The sequence below is a fragment of the Neolamprologus multifasciatus genome, chromosome 22 (assembly GCF_963576455.1).
Source record: "Neolamprologus multifasciatus chromosome 22, fNeoMul1.2, whole genome shotgun sequence".
Taxonomy (NCBI): domain Eukaryota; kingdom Metazoa; phylum Chordata; class Actinopteri; order Cichliformes; family Cichlidae; genus Neolamprologus; species Neolamprologus multifasciatus.
In genome coordinates, this window is record NC_140459.1 from 30,775,211 (window position 1) to 30,793,146 (window position 17,936).

The 17,936-nt window shown below is 41.4% G+C and overlaps 1 long non-coding RNA gene across 1 annotated transcript; it reads left to right on the plus strand.

Annotated features, from left to right (window-relative positions):
* Positions 1-1,620: 1,620 nt before the first annotated feature.
* On the plus strand, positions 1,621-16,056 carry LOC146493737 (uncharacterized). Its single transcript, XR_014871993.1, has 3 exons — positions 1,621-9,960; positions 10,119-15,002; positions 15,036-16,056. It is a non-coding gene; the product is annotated as an uncharacterized LOC146493737 (long non-coding RNA).
* Positions 16,057-17,936: the final 1,880 nt, after the last annotated feature.

The following is a 17,936-nucleotide window of genomic DNA, read 5'->3' on the forward strand; positions in this document are numbered from 1 at the left end:
TGGGCCCTTGAGTAACGTGTAAAAAGGCTCCCTGCCACCTACAAAGGAACAAGACACTCAATCTGAAAGAGAGTTTTCCACTCGTTTGTTGTTTCCTTTTAATCATTTTGCATCTCTTTGTTGTTGTTGCTCCTGTATGCTCTTTAGCCATTTTGAGCTTGCGGACTTTCTGGTCTCCCCTTTCAGCTGTTTGCATGTCTTTCCTGTCATTTTATTTGCATAGTTTCTTTGGGCTTATATGCAGTTCTGTCATATTTCTTTATAGTTGCTCCGATTTTATGTGCAGTCTTTTTCTTTGCTTTACATCCTGCAGATGTTTTGCATCTCTTTGTAATCACCAGCTTTCATTCTGTTGTTGTTTTGTACGTTTCTTGTTCTTCTTGTTGTTTTTTGCATTTTGTGTTTTTTCTTTTACTTGTTGCAAACCATTGTAGTTGTTTTCCTACCTAGTTTCATTACTTTGTATATACTTTGCATCTTTTTCTAGTTCTTTCATTCTCGTTTATAGATGTTTTGCATTGCTATTATGTTGTTTTTCATCTCTTTTAAGTCATTTTTTTTCTTTATGCATTGAATTTTTGTGTCACTTTAGTCATGATGCATGCTTAGTCATCCAGGTAAGGAAATTCCAGCTGATTCTGTCCATCTGCATGTAACGTTTTCAGTGGGAGAAACATTCCATCGGTGTTCCAAGTGACTTATTCAGTCTCAGATGACTGCAGGTTTCAGGACATTTGCATAATGACCAAAACTAGTGTCACTGACTAACAATGGGCTGTGAGCCCAGACAACAAAAGACACCTTTCAGTCTGTCATGAAACTGTGTTGCTTGGAGACCTGGATTGTAAGTGTGTCTGTCACTAAAAGTATTGTGGGTCAGCTTCTGTTGTTTAAATGTGCTATAAGCTATAAGTAAAATAGCCATCACAGTCATTTCATTGTGATTTATTAAAGTCTATCTAGCTATCTAGAGATATCTAGAGATATAGATCATAGACGTAGTGATACCGAATGACAGTAAACATCAGGAAGAAGGAACACAGGAAGCTGGAGAAGTACCGAGGGCTCAGAGAAGAGCTCAAGAAGATGAGGAGGGTGAAGGTAACAGTGGTCCCAGTGAACACCCAGTGAATTGGAGCACTAGGTACAGTGACTCCCAAGCTAGGCAAGTGGCTCCAGCAGATCCCAGGAAGAACATCCGAGATGTCTGTCCAGAAGAGCGCAGTCCTAGGAACACCTGAGCTACTGTGCAGGAAATGTATGTGTGTGTATATATATATATATATATATATATATATATATATATATATATATATATATATACATACATATATGTATGTATATATATATATATATATATATATATATATATATATATATATATATACATACATATATATATATATATATATATATATATATATACACATATATATATATATATATATATATACATACATATATGTATGTATATATATATATATATATATATATATATATATATATATATATATATATATATATATATATGTATGTATGTATGTATGTATATATATATATATATATATATATATATATATATATATATATATATATATGTATATGTATGTGGCAGGGTGTGGTTCATGGCACAGCTGCGGGGGAGGAAGACACACCTGAGCTCAATCAGCTCCCCTATTAAACGTGCTGGGACCTGAGGAGCGGGTTGCTGTTTTTGTTGTGTGTAGGTTGCAGCTGAAAAGCTACGGCTGTGAGTTGGAAATACAACAACTGGAAATCCAGGAAGTGTGTTAAAGTGAAGTATGTGGTCGGGTCATCGTTACTTACCTCGTTACAATATATATAAACACACAATTCACTGGGGTATGTACTGAGAGGATAGAAGTCAAGTATTGACCTCATTGTACTAGTGTCGATCCAGCCATTGAGCAATGTCGATGACAGTCATGGAACTGACCTCAAGGCCCATTGTCAGTAGTGCTAGTTTCTGTCATAATGCAAATGTCCCATTCGTAAGGGTGTGGAAACGTCAGCTGAGACTGAAGAAGACTAGTGATGAAAAGTTTCTACCACTGAAAATGCAGCATACAGATGTACAGAATCACCTCTTTGAGGTCTCACTTTAGTCATTTTGTGTCTCTTTTTTTTAATTCTGCATCTTTTTTCAGGGATTGTATACCCCTTCATGGTTGTTTTGTGTCTATGTATTTTTTGCATCTCAACTTTTTTGTTTTTATCTAATAGATTTGTGTCTCCTTGTCTGCAATTTTTTTTTTCTTTTTCCTTCTCATTTTCCTGTCTTAGTCTTTTTTCCTTAATCTTTCCCTGTTTCTTTGTGGCTTTGTGTCCATCTACAGTGCAATTTGTGTATGTTTTTCCATCAACAGTTTGCAGGTGAATCGGGGCATTCAGGCACTGCTGTCGGGCAAAGAATTTCAGCTGAACTTAAGAAAACTGGGCAAGCTGATTTAGTTGAGGCTAGAGATAAAGAGAGGGTGACTCCTGTTTAAAGCTTCCTCTCTCGGCAGATTCATACTTACACTACTCCACATCTTATCAATGTTAAGCCAATTCAAATACAAATATAAAACCTTGAGATACAGGTGCTTTTCTGTGCAACCAGAGAGCGGTCAGTCTAATTCTGAATAGCCTGAATAAATCTTACAGATGCCCCAGATGCAGACAACGCAATCAGGAAGCCCCAATTTTTACGTAGCACTTTATTTATCCAGTCCAAAAATGTTAGCAGTTATATCATCTGTTGCATGAACCCTGTGACCCTCAGCAAGCTGGTTCAGTAACTGATGCTTTTTAAGGAAATAATGAATCTGGAATTCACAGAAAAGAAAAAGTTTAACAATGAAATCATGAAACTTTAATAGAGCACAGTGCCGGCAAGAAAGACTAATATACAGTACATATGCATAACATGATCAGTTGCTGCGTGGAACAACATGACAATGGGAGAAGTCATGTGTGTAATTGAAGATCCAGCACCTCAGCGTGTTATGAGGAGCCTCAGTGGCTTTTTGTTTTTTTGTTCTGGCAAAGCTCGTCCTTGCCTCCTAGTGGTCAAAGAGGTTTTTGCACCTAATGGAGCGAGCCGCACATGTGGGTGAGGATTGTACTTTTGGATGACGCTGCTAGGGGCCTGTCTGTCTAGTCCACAGGCGTCCTGTAATCTGTCTGACACTCGCAAGGCCCCCAGTGACTCTCTGTTATTAGGCCCATTAGACGGCTTGGGACGAAGCTGAATTTTCATTAGCTCGGGTGAATTTGTGCGCAGGCATGTACACTTGCACATGCATGGGTGTGTGTGTGTGTGATGAGTGTGTAATCTGTCTGACACCAGCCAGCCATGAGGGAGAGACACTTGAGGGCTGAAGGATAATACCTCACAGGACAGAGAGAGCAACCTGGAGTGACTGGAAGCCTGTGGTGTTTTGACGTATTTTACAATTGCTTGTTGGTAAATTACTCAATGGATGTATGACACATGGCGGGCACATTTAAGTGGATCTGTAAGATCTCTGAGGTCTCCCAAGCTGCCATCTGAGTGCAAAGGTACAACTCAAGATGCAGGCTAACTTTATTTGCCGCATTTCCCATTCAAGTCAGGCCTCTAATTCCGCAACATTCTCTTCTCTCTCAGCCATATCGTCCCATTCCACACTCATTTGTTGCCCCTCTATCATATCACAGTGCATTTCCCAACCAATAAACGGAGGCACTCTTCTGTAGAAATGTATTTATCTTTCACATAAACTCCATTCTGGCTCCACTGGTCTCTCTCCAGTAGCTCTCTCTGGCACTTAATTTCTATTAATGGTTCTGCAACTGGCACTCGAAACCAATCCACCGCTAGTCGGGCTGAGCGGGGAGCGCATATGAGGAAATATGCAAAGGCAATTATCCTCTGTGATGTGCATAACTGCAACTGCTAATGCGCCTCTGCTCATTGTGTGTTGTAGGAAACAATGTGAACTGGTGGCCGCCTGCATGCATACATTAGCCGTGATGCAGAAGCTGACGTGGAGGGTGGCAAGTGTGTCAGCTACATAAGTGTGACATTAGTCATGTTGCATTGTTGTTACCAGTGTAATGGCTTTCTGGACAAACAAACGCAAGGAGTGGCCGCACAATTATACAGAAGTACACACACACACACCTGGTCTCTATCAGTGCAGCACAGCAGCACGCCAACTCGCGATAATCATCATCATCAACATTGTAAAGCTGAGTAGCTTGTAAAGGCTTGTCTTGTTTTTTTTCTCTGAGAGCAACAGTGTTTCTCTCACCGTACCATTGTTCCTGGAGAGTCCTCCAATATCTCGCTCAGCTGTCAGTTATAGATTTAACACAGCTCACTGGGACGGTGACAAGAGGCCAATAATAGGCTCCTGGGCATGTAAAGCCTCCATCTGCAGAGGAAACACTGAGCAAATAAACCCCGAGGAGCAGACACAAGTACACAACCCTATTAGAGCTGCTGTAATTACACCGAGGAGTGTGTTCACGCACACCGAGGTGTGTTAAAGTTTTATAGCGTGAGGTCAGTGATGAGGTGGACTCAGATATGATGGGATGAGGCCTAATAGGGTGTTTTATAGGTACCATGTGTGCGGTTTTGTCTTGTGCGCGTGATGTCTTTGGGAGTGTTTGTGAATAGATATTTCCTATAGATGCCCGCTCGGTGTGTGAGTTTGCCTGCATCTTCAGCAGTGCAGTGATTTTCTTTCTCTTCTATAGCATGCCGTCATGCTTATCAGCTGCCTTCAGATCTCTGCAATTCACTTAAATGTTATGGATGGGAGCCGAGTGCCTGGATCGCGTCCTGTCTTTGTGAAGATACAACTCGAGTGCACTCTCACACGTACAAACCTCCTGACCCTGCCTGATATGAAGTTTACCAGTCTCTCTCTCAGGTGGAACTCTGAATTCCTGTTACACTCTTTGCTCGATAAGCTTGTGCTTCTTTTACTAGACATCCATCAAGTGCTGTAAAACCAACCCCGACGTAATCTCTTGTTTTTCACTTCAGTTTGCTTCCAAGGACAGCAGCCAGAGAAGGAAATGCTTATTGTAGCCGTGGCAATAGAGACAGGTACCTCTTCCTGCAGTGAATGTTCAAACAGTGACTTGTCTGTCAGACTCTTTTGCTTTGTGGAGTCCAACAGTAATCAATGTAGCAGTATGGAAAGTGGGTAAAAGAAGCAGAGAAAGTGAGCAATGTTTCCACAGGAGACACTGAACATTCCTTTTGAAAGTAAAGCAGAATGCATGTTAAATTAATTGCAATGTTTTTTCTTCTTTCTAAATGTATATGCTGTACAATGCACTTGTGCGTAGAGTTGTGGTTTAAAAGCAGGTCTAAGGGGAATGAAATTCCAGCCAGTGAGCTTCATCCCAGGGCTAAATTACACAAGCCAGCCATGATTTCATGCTTCGCTACATTACTTCTCCCTTTTTCGCTGCACCCTCCCCTCCTCTCTCTGTCTCATTTACCTCTGCTTTAACCCCGCATGGATCTTATCTGGTTAAAGAGCAAAAAGAGGTGAACCACACAGCCGTGCAGCATGAATATTTCATCTGTGTTTGGATTACCATTTTCTCCAAAGATTCATTGTTCTATGTATAATACATGGCGCGTCGCACCTCAGCTCCTAGATCATAACCCCTGCCTTTCTAATCACAGGCGAGGCATGCCCTCACCTAGCCAGCCATGCCAACATGTGTGTGTGTGTGTGTGTGTTTGCATCAACATGTCCAAGTGTGAATCAGGAGGGTGCTTTATGTGTAGGTGGATAACAGTGCATATACTGCAGGCCTGTATTTTATATATGGACTGATTTGTTTTTTGTGTGCGTGTGGATGTGAGGAGAGGGGTTACAGCAGGGCTAAGACCGGCTCATCTTTCACACACACGCACACACACAAAAACACGCACACTCCTCCACCCTCTGGCTGGATTAGATGATGAGGTGGGGGAGTAAGTGAGATTGGAAGGGAAAGGAAAAAAATGTGTTTGGTAGGAGGGAGAAAAAGAGTGAGTAACAGATTAAGAGTGAATTTGAGTCTTTTGGCTCCTGGCTCGGCTCCAGCTTTAAGTTGCGGCTGTAATATTCTTTCAAATGATCCACCTCCTGTTAGATATACTGTAGTGTGTGTGATCCTGCCAGCCCACACCATTTGGCTGTCTGACGGCTCGCTTCTCCCTTCATCTCCTCCCATCTTTCCATCGCTAAATGAGCACTGAATAGAGCGGTGGGTGAGGCTGTATAGATTTGAATGGTTCACTCGGTGGGTGTTTGATGGAGAAAATGGGTGCGCGAGCCATTCTGACCTAAAGTGCCCGTATCTCTTCAGAGCCTCAGAAATGGGCTCTTTTAAATGTATAGTTTCTCCAAAATTACCATACAAATAATTCAAAAGCGTAAAGCAGTGAATATTTCAAGAATGTGTGACCTAGATATATCTGTAAAATTTAAGAGCATTTAACGTTAGCACATATACGCACGTGCATGTGTGCGTGGCAAAAGTGGCATAATGTCACTCGCTCTGAAAGGTTTGCATGCTGAATCAAGAAGACAATTAATCCTACTTACTTTATAATCGGTTGTCTAAGGTTATTTTGATTTAAATCTAACCTAAATATGACCTTACCCTAACCTCAAACCAAGTCTTTATACTGGAATTTAATGAATCCTGAATTAGACTGTAAGGATTTACTCTTTGTCCCCTTCAGGAAGTTGTGTCCCCAAGATATGATCATGTAACCAGGTGTAGGTCCCCACAATATCAGTAATACAAGTGCACATACACACACACAGTATACACTTTTAAAGTGTGATGAGAGTTGTGATCTTGCATCGCTTGCCATCGCATTTCTACAAACTCTGCAAACATTCAAAAAGCTGCTTACATGATTCCACCTCCTAGTCACACACATGGATTTAATTTGATGTGTTTTATTTGTTTTCATTCATCCAGATATGAATTAAAGCCTCAGAGATCATATTTTAACGTATCAAGCAGAACTGTTGTTGATTCGCATGTTTAAGCAGCACATTTAAATTTAGTGTTTTTCACCATCCTCAATTAGCACAATTTGTCTGTTACATCAATAGACAAAAAGCAGATTTAGGAATTTAGGAAAAGAAAACTTTCATTATTACTCTGGAAACCAAAGCATTTACCTTTTTGCCCATCAAATGCTGATGAAGGCTCCAGAAGATGAAAGTTAGTGTCGTGGACTACTTTGAATTAGACTCTGTCTTTGAGCTGACTGTTGTTTGTTTGTGATGGCGAAAAGCTCGTAGCATTTGTAATCAAACCCCCCGGGACCACCTGTCTTGGTGTGGCTCTTCAAGCTGCTGTATGCAAAGTACGTGTTTTATACTTTGCTCTTCTTGTTCTTTTTTTTGTGCGTATCGTGAAGAATGGTGGGCTGAGCTTTGACTGCCGCGTTCAGTTTCCCGCGGTACGGAGTGGTAGTTTTAGAAACCTGCGACATGCTGAAAGCTGTTATTGTGCAGTTGAAACTAAGTCATAAAAGACAAACAATCCACCTGGGAAATATCCATTTAAAGCTCTAGAATTGTGGCCCTCCAGTTGCCTTGAGCACACCTTCAAGTTTGTTGATCTTCATCTCCCTTTGCTGCAGTCATCTCAAATGTCAGCACAGCAAAATCAATAAAAAAGACCGCCATTTAGGACGGAATATATCCTTTGTTTTGATTGTTCAAGGGATGGTTATTTTTAGCCACATCATACAAAGCTGGTTTTGTAGTACTGGTAATGGCAGTAAAGGAACCATTAGATTCACAGTGACCGATTGCAGAGACTGGTATCTCATTCTGCCATCTCTTATCCTTCTTCATCATGCCCCTCTTCCTGTCAGACTTTAATGATCCTGTGTTTCCAGGATCATTGAAGTCAAACACGTGGAGCCCAAGGCTCTACAGTATATTTTAGAGCATGACCTCATATGTGTCTTGTTCTTTTCTTTTGCTTTCTGGGTGAAAGTCTCACTGTCCTCTTTGTCTAGTTACTTGCAACTAGAACAGTAACTGAACCATCCATTCTAAGCAGTAGGTGAATTTTCATGAACTTCAGTATCCAGGTTATGATTGGGGTTTTGAAGGATCCCTGTTTAGTTTTGCTCATATTACAGTGGGCGATCTTCATAATGTTACCACCGTGAGATCCCCCAGTAATGACATCATTAGCACTGGGTGTAGGTGTGGAACATGCCCTCATTGAGGTAGCAATTATTTATTTAACCTCCATAATGCATTCTTTACATAATAAATACTCACACGCACGTTTTCATATCTTAGTGAGGGCATCTCACTGACATAATTATTTCCCGAGTCACTTACCCTAACAGTAACCATCGAAAATGAGTGCCTAAACCTAATCCTCAGCCTAAACTTAACCATAACCTAACTGTAATCGTGACACTAAAACCACATTTTGAGCGTTAAAAAAAAGGCCTTCAACGGGGCATTTTCCCCCATGAATGACTGTTGGTCCCCACAAGTATATTCGCAGGCCAATTTTCTGTCCTCACAAAGATGTCTAAGCATGTACACACACACACAACAAACCACACACTAATATTTCTGATGCTGGAGACAGACAGAGAGAGAGAGAGAGAGAGAGATACTTGGGACATTTTTCCACCTTTTGCCATTCAGAGAAAAAACATAGGCTATAGCAATGGGAGACACTTGTTCACATACAACAGGTGCAAAAGATGAGGAGCTAAAGCAGTATTAAGTCACAAATCACATTTGCCTTCCTCTTTCTCACTTCTTTTGTCTTCTTTTTTTGTTTGCTTTAGGCCTGTAGTTCTACTACTAACTCATTCAATCCTATGTTGTGTGTGTGAAGGGGCCATCCACCTCTCCTCCAGTCTGCACCAACAAATGCACATATCTTGTGACTAAAAATGTCAGGTAGGAGACGAGCATTTCTGCAAGTGTACAGTTTTCATTCTAATCTAAAACCAAACCCTAAGACAGAAAAAATCTCCTGCTGTTTTCTCTCGTTTTGAAATGACAAGTCCAAGATTGCAAATGTTATTTGCAGTGACGACGACAAGAAACTATAGTGAAAAAGGTTCATTTTACTATCTGATACCAATCTTTATTTACAGAATTAAAGAGTAAAATGTTTTCGCTCCTCATCATTCCCAGGGTTGTCCATCAGTACAGACCTTTTCTTTGTTCTGGTTCTCACTGTGGACGTCTATTCAGGCAATTTTTCAGCATTCGTTTTGTGTCACTTCAATGTTTTGTGGTGCTTTTCGTGTTACTGGATGTCTGATTAAATTGCCGGTTTTTATTGCAAATTATGTTGGAACCTGTGCTAACAGCACAAAGCAATCAATAACCACAAAAAGCATTATTTGTACAGACATTTGTACAGATTCAACTTCACAACCGGGATAATGCTGCATATTTAAATGGAGACATTATAGATTTTAAAGTTGATGGTTTATAACCTGCTGGTGTTATATTTCTAATTCACTCTGTAAAGGGAATTTTTTCCAGTTGGTTGGTCTTTTTTTCCCACATAGCAGATACTGGTCCTGCTGGTGGGTTAACGATCTTCTACGGTCCTGTTCAGCTCTCCTAGAGTAACTGCCTGTCTCCAGGAATCTGCTCTTGAGACTGTGCTGGAAGACACTGTTTCATTGCTCTCCCCCTAGTGCACCTGTTTTTAATTTCATTAACACGAAACCGATTAACAACCTTACGGCTAGGGTATATCCCAGAAGTTTAATTGACTTGATGCTACATTCTGATTTAAAGTGTTTCATTTTTTCCTTTTTTGCAGTGTATTTGGCAGTGTGACTCTGTTCTGGGACTGCACGCCCCTCCAAGATGCATAGTAGCAACAAGAACCTCAGTGCAGAACACAGCAGGGATCAAATCACAAGAAACCTTGGGACAGGTGCTTCTTTGTTTTATATAACAGTCTATGCAAACCATGTGACAGTGGGCTTTGGTTACTTAGATTAGTAATTTTGTTCGCTTTTGTTCTGAGTGTGAGTACGGACATTTGCAAAATGCGCAATAAAAACTATGAACATTTGTTTTTCTCTTTCTTAGGTTTAATATTTACTTCAATCATAATCTAGCAAAAGAGCTGGCCCAGATCAAGTCCCCTTCTTTGATTGGAAGTGAATTGAATACACTCAGACCCTGGCATTAATCTCCTAAGGCAGGGGTGGGCAACTCTAGGCCTCGAGGGCCGGTGTCCCTGCAGGTTTTAGATGTGTCCTTGAACCAACACAGCTGATTTGAATGGCTAAATTAGCTCCTGCAGTTCTCCAGAGGCCTGGTAACGAACTAATCATGTGATTCAGGTGTGTTGACCCAAGGTGAGATCTAAAACCTGCAGGACACCGGCCCTCAAGGCCTGGTATTGCGCACCCCTGTTCCAAGGGGAGACACAGAAGCAGAAAATGACTATTAAGCAAGCAGCACCATGAGGTTGGGTAAAACGAAGCAAACAAGTAAGTGTCCAAAACTGCAATTATCCCAGTGGCCACTTGAGACTGGCTCCAGAAGCAACTCCCACCTTCAGATGAAAATTCAACCATGAAAATAAGATGTTTGCATCTGATGTACCAGGTACCAGCTAATGTTTTGCATGTGCATAGCTGACTCAATTATTTTAATCTTATTAAGGGTTAAATTTAGTGACTCGGCTTTTTTGACTGAGGTGTGCAGGTTTCTTTTGAATATGGCTTGCTGCCAGGAATAGCTCGTAAGAACTTTGTTTTCCCAGTTTTTTTTGAATTAAACTGTATATTGCTGGTCTGCAACATAATACTGTTTAGTAGATATGAGTGTCACTCGTCACCCTATGCAGTTTATTAACTCCACCCTGTCTTCCAAATATCATCACCTTTAGCTCTAAAAAACTAGCAACTAAAATACAATATTAACATTTCAGAATGTGCATCTATGCTGGAGATATACTGCAGTCGTATTAATTTGACCCTCAGAGAGAAACTGAAGACATTTGTTTGCATTTTCATTTAAATACAATATGACCGACAGGTGACATAGAGTTGGAGGTGAATCAGTTCAAGACGTTTGTCGTATCAGAAGGCGGTAATAATAAATAAAGGTGCAATATCAATTTCACTTTTCACACTTTACAGTGTTTGCTTTGAATTAATTAGTTGCTGAATATTTCCAGCTTTAGTCGGCTTTAATTTCGCTTTTAGTTAAAAGCATCAGCTCCAATGTTCATTAAACTAATCTGTCAGCAAATTGTCTTTTTCCTATAAATACATTTCAAATTAAAGACTGCAGCTTAAGGGTGACATAAGGGCCTTTTCTGATGGGGTTTTACTTTAAGCCCAGCAGGTACTGGAAGATAACTTGAACAAAAATGACTCTCCTATACAGATGGCCACATATCCATTTATATAATTAGACACATGGAAGGCTTAGCCTCTAATTGCAATTTTATATGCACGCCTCCTTCTGTATTTGAACAGTATATGCTGCATTACATTCATCATAACATGAACTTACTTCATAAAGTGATTTACCTTTCTGATAATAGTTGTAATATACGTCGGCCCACAACTACGCACACACACACTCACAGCTTTCCGCACTCAATACTTCATCCTGTCAGCCACGACTTGTGTGGTTGGTCTATCAATCAGTGTAAGCTGACAACTATGGCTAATGCTTCCCTTTTATTTAACCATGCTTCATAATTTACCATTAGATTGCTGGGTTTAGATCACATACAGCATGTTGTGCTGTTTGTAGTGCTCTGTGACGCATATTTTAAGGCGCCAAATACTCATCATTTTATGACATTCTGAGGCATTTATTAACTACACATACCTTCAGTGCTTTGCATATTTGACATAAACAGTGTCAACATAACACGCTGAACCATGAAAATGCGCTATACGCAATCTAATTATATTGCTGTTTTTAAGAGCGTAACGCTCAATGTTACCTTAAAAGACAAATTTAATACACATGCAGATTCGCTCAATATCATTCATTATATATATAATATAACCATTTGCCACAACATCTGTGAAAAGGCATGTTAACAACTTTGACAGTCACACTCCATAATTGGCAGGCCAGGGCTTGCTTAGTTATTCAGTGATAATGAGAATATCTCTTTCCCCCTCTACATCGCTCGCTCTCTCGCTCTCTCGCTCTCAGACACACAAAGACACACATACAGTCGTGTTTTCAATGGTTTAGAGGACAAAACAGTGGCTTACATTAGTTTTTTTATTATGCTTGTGCCTATTGTCTTTCAAACATATACAGTTAAAGTGGATTTTGATAGTAAATGGCGTGTTCTTAAGTTGCAGTGTGTTTGACCTTTCAGAGCCACCGTAGAAGGCACTAAAACAGCTTCTTTCACACAGAGAGTGAATTGAGTGGCTGCACAAAAGCCCAGGTTATTTTGAACTATGAATCATGCAAAGCTACTCTATAATTATTTACATTATTGAGACCTGCTTTTTGTCCCCGAGGCAAGTTGCTACCCCAAAATGTCACGGTGCTAACAGATTTACTGTGTGTCCACATAACACGAGTAATACACATTCATATAAAACCATGATTTGCAGATGTTAAACAACAGCGGTGACAGTTCTGCCCAATGCGCCAGCTGGATCGTTGCCAGTGCCAGGGTGAGACTTTACCAAACGCCAGTCGAACTGTGTTCATCTTCTGCAGCAGAGTGTCTGACTTGAGGGGAAAGCACATCGCAAGTTTAACTCCAGAGCTGTGAACTTTAAGCGACCTTTCAGCAGGCTCGGATCTATCATCTTAACTGAGGCGATCTGGAGATGACAGCCCTGCACATCCATCATGAGAACTGCTCAGGCCTGACACACACAAAGGCAGAAACAGCACAGAGTCGGACCCAATAGAACAGAAAATAAGTTAAAATCCGAGCCCCACCGTTTCCCATATGACTTTGCTTTGACTTTCACAATCATACAAAACCCAAAAGATACGCATGGAAATATGCCGTCCCTTTGCGGCGCCCTCTGTGAAACTTCACTTTGCATTTTAATACTGCTCTCCATTCTAGCAGGTCTATTCTTTGTCAAATCCCCTCTGTTCTGGCTGCCGTTCTCCCCTCTATATAGAAAGGTTAAACACACCTAAGCAGAGGCAGTGTGACTGATGCTGGGGCTGTTTCTAAATGTTAATGACACCCTCCGGGCAGAGCGCCGTACAGCGCAGTATCCTACTGTAGAGTTATAGTGCGGCGGTTATGCTATAGTGGCTCCATCTGTGCATGCACACATCAAAATGTGTGTGCGAGTGCAGACACAGACGCACACACGCCGGGGACGGACCCACTGTACCGCTGGCATGAAGCCAGGAGTCCTTCCACTGAGTGGTCAGGGAGAGAAATCAATCAAACATGGCTTGTCAGGCCCCTGAATCCATTACGGTAGAGAGAGTGGTGAGGCTTGAGTAAACAGGGATGACAAGAAGAGACAATTAGCAAGAATTCAGGCCGCTGTTAGAGGCAAGCTTGGGGATTTGGTAGTCTTGCATGGCCGTTTGGCCCACCTAGGCTCAGTGCTGACAACAGGCAAGGCTTCACAGCTTTATTGCTGGTAATTCACTAGCCCTCAGTGTTTTATGCCCCCTCTCTTTACAGCCTAAGCAAGCCAAATCCATTTAAATAAACACCAGTGCTGCAGAATGATGGCTGAGGTGTTTAAAAGCGCCGATGCAAGACTCACACATACAGCTGGGGTCATTACGTCGTTTCAGGTCAACCTAGAGCCCAAAGTATGCAGACACTGGATATATAAACTGAGAGCCTCTTTGAATTTATATGTGTAGGTGTAGGTTGTACATAACAGCACCATGTCTACTGTTTAACAGTCGCCAGTCTCACACCAAAATGATTAACCTCCAAAATCAGCCTTGCCAGAAGATTCAGAAGAAACCGCTATAGAAACGGCGAGCGGATGGCTCACTGTGTCAGAAAGTGTGCGGCCATTACTCATACATAAACTCATTACATTGGTCTAATAGCTCTGTCTCATGACTCTGCCTGCCTATACGAGGAGGACATTAGTGCCGCCTGTGTATGGAACAGAAGACTGGAGTTCATTCATTCCTCTCAATGGTATGGATCAGGCAGATAATTAACTGCAGAGACATGAAGTCATTGTTCAGTTGGAGATATGGACCTGGTCTAATAAGAGCTTGCTCTGTGCCAGGGAGAGAAAGGGGTGAGATAAAAGGGAGACCTTCACTGTCTCTATGCACAGCGGTGCAATCAAATCCAGGGGCCCCTATTCTTTTGGAATCATTATTTAATTTAAGGTCAGCCTGGTTCTACTGAAGGTTGCTTCCTGTCAAAAGGGAGTTTTTCCTTCCTACCGTCGCCAAGTGATTACGCACTTGTATTGTAGATTTCTCTTATTGTAGAGTCTCTACCTTACAATACAAAGCAACTGACTGTTGTTGTGATTTGGCGCATTATAAATGAAACTGAAATTAAATTAAAAATGCTTTTTCTTCATGGTTTCTTCAGTTGGACTGCTTGACAATCATTGTGTCAGCTGTGTATGTGCAAAACCCGGTGTGAAATTAACGAAGTTTGCGTACTAAAAGAGAAAAGCTATCAGTTAAATTTAAGATATGTATACATCTTTGAGCATGATTTTCATGATTAGGAATGGGTATTGTTTAGGTTTTTTCCGATACCGGTGCCAAACCGGTACTTTTGAAACGGTGCCGGTGCTTAAACGATGCTCAAACCGATGCTTAAAGAATATAGAACACAAACTTTGTCCAAAAACCTGTTTTTATTTTTAGAAGTCTCTTTTTTTTCTTCAAAATGATAACCAAGTTAGCCTTTTCTGTTGATACAACATACCTCCTTTGGTTGGAACCAGTGCTTAAACAACGGAAAACACAAACTTTGTCCAAAAACCCCATGTTTAGCTGGGGGTTTTTTTTGTAAAAAGATACCAATGTTAGCCTTTTTTGTAGCTATAGGGCATATATGGTATCACTCTATCAAACATTTTTTAATCTGTAGCTCTGCTCTAAAAGAACGTACGTACCTGGGCCCGCCTACTATGCTTGGAAAGGTAAAATGATTGGCTAGAATCCAAAGTGTATGACATCTCAGGAAACAAAAAGCACCGAAATGTGCGCTGCTTTTCGGTCTGGTTACTACCGTTTATGTCAGAACCGGTGCCATAATGGCACCGGATACCGGTACCCATCCCTATTCATGATCATCACACTTTTTATACATTTTGTAAAAAGTGTGACGGGTGGGGAGAGTTTTCATTTAAGCAAACAAACACTTTGCTCGCTGTTTCTCACACGAGCACGTATCTCCGAGAGGCCTTATGGTCGTATAAAATTGCAAATATTCTGAATGCATCCTTGATTGTTTACATGTGTTTCCTAGCCTGAGGACTTTTTTCCCAATACATTTGTTTGTGCGTTGATGAGCTTCCTGGCATCGTTGTTTATAAGTGGAATAACATGAAGATAATGCAGGAATGCTTCTGTGACAGAACACTACACTTAAATGAATACTTATATTAGCAGATGTATGTATTGAGATATTTTATGACAGAGAAGCAGACTCAGTAATAGCCTTAATGATTTTAATACCACACAGGTATTACGCTTATTCACGGACCTGCATTCGTGTCCATCTTCAGGTACTCAGAGAGAGGGATTATGGGAATTTAACCACCACAGGGCCTAGGGGTGCAGTCCTCTAAAAAGTCAGCAGCCTGCCCCTGACACACTGTGCTAAGCAAAGTCTTTGTGATTCCAACAGAAAAAAAGTTCAGTTCTAGTTAAGTTGTGGCATCAAAAGCTTGTTGTTAAGATGTGTCAGCCAGCTGTTATCACGACTGTGCCAAAGATGATGTAGCATGGAAACAAAACAACAGCAGCCACAGCCCAAATCCATGCCACGTTACCTCTGTGACGTCTGCATTCACTGAATCCGATGTCCTACTCCAGTTATTAGATTGCACAACAAGGATGCAAGGTGCAGGACCCTTAACCTCTTAAGCCCCAAGCCTACCTGATCTCCTGCTTTTTGCCCCCGTATCAGGGGGCGTTGGGGCTTAAGAGGTTAAAACAGCAAGTGAAACACAGCAAGTAAAGCCCAAAAGATGTAGTCATGTTGGGCCTTAAATTAACATTTTAGTTAGTTGTTTATGGGGGTGCTTTTTTTTAGGCCTGTGCAAGTTCTTGCCATAAAGTCAAATTTACATCTCCTGCTCAGAATTTGTCTGGATCTCACAAACAAGGCTGGTCTGTGCTCGGTTCAGCCCATAAATCCTGACTTTTTAAATCTTTGAATGGACCTCTGTGCTGGACTCGGGAGCCCCATGTCTGAGGGGCTGTGTAGGGAGGCCCCCAAACTGAGGAACACAGCAGGAAAACAACTGTGAAGTTTATCACGTCATTCCAAGGACTGTGGGGGATCCCTCAGACTGCAGGTCACAGAGGAGCGGCATCTAACTTTATTTACTATTTAAGGGTATGCACGATGGCACAGGAACTCCATGCTCCACAGTGCATGGCTACTACACTGGACATTGACTACAGTGGCGTGTCTAGAAAATATTTGTTGGGGGGGCCAGGTAGGGGCACAGATTTGGAGAAGGGTGGCAGATGTAATTGGCAGATAATGTTAAAAACAATTCTACCAACCGTTAACCATAATTCAATAACCCTATAAACCTAATAACCGAATGCGCTTTTAACTCTTATTAGAATGAGATTTTAACCACTACGGTGCAAAGTTTTTAGATACTGTGTTGATAAAGTACAAGAGATACAATCAGTCAGTGTTTATTCAGCAGTCAAGGACAGCAATATTTGCATAGTATTTTTACTGACATGTAGTGCACATATGTTTTGGGCAAAAATATTAAAATACTAACATATTAAAATAATCGTTTTTCATATTTCATTAAATTTTATTGTTTTAACTTCAGGGTGGCACCCGGGGTGGCCAGTCTGGTTGAGGGGGGGGGGGGTGGTGGCCTGTGACCCCCCAGGTCACCCCGCTGGACACGCCACTGATTGACTAAGCTAATGCGTTGTATCAATCTATATATGCATATTGTGTGTGCGTGTGGATGCTTGATTATTAATAAAAGCCTAACATAAACGTAAGCGTGTACACTTTGTTCTGCAGACCAAACAGAAGACAGAGACAGAGCCAATTGAATGATTATTGAGAATAGCACAGCTCTCTGTGGGAACTGTGGGTAAAGTGGGTGCCAGCATCAGAACAAATCATGATGAAATGGTTGCATCACCCTTTCTGGAAGCCATCTCTATAGTTGGTATCATCTCTTCTCACATATATGATTCATATAGGAGCGTGGAGGGTTTCTTCAAAGTGCTCACATGTTTATGAGTCCATAACATCTGATGCAGTCATGTTTGCGCTCCCAAGCCACATTTGACATTTTCTGGATATGATGAATCATTAATGATGACCTCAATAGGCTTTCACATCTTTGGCCCACAGATCAATAAAGTGGTTAGGGGAGTAGGTCAGAGGCTCTCCAGGGGTGTCTGTCAGTGTGTGTGTGTGTGTGTGTGTGTCTATGTACGCATGTGTGTGTGTGTCTTTGAGCGTGCCTTCAAGCAGTCGCACCCACCGAGCGGCGGTAAAATGCTGGTGCTAATTGGTGGCCGAGCGAGGGCCCTGTCTCCGATGCGGCGCTCCGGGGCTGGCAGAATTGCGGATGGTTTTCCAAGTTTTTTCCAAGCAATCCCTGCCTGTCAGGCTGTGGGAGTTCCATCCATTATTGATCACATCCAAGGATGAAAGGCAGAAACGCTCAGTGGGGACTGAGCATCTTTGGCCCCACGCAGGAAAAAAAAAACGGGGGAAAGAAA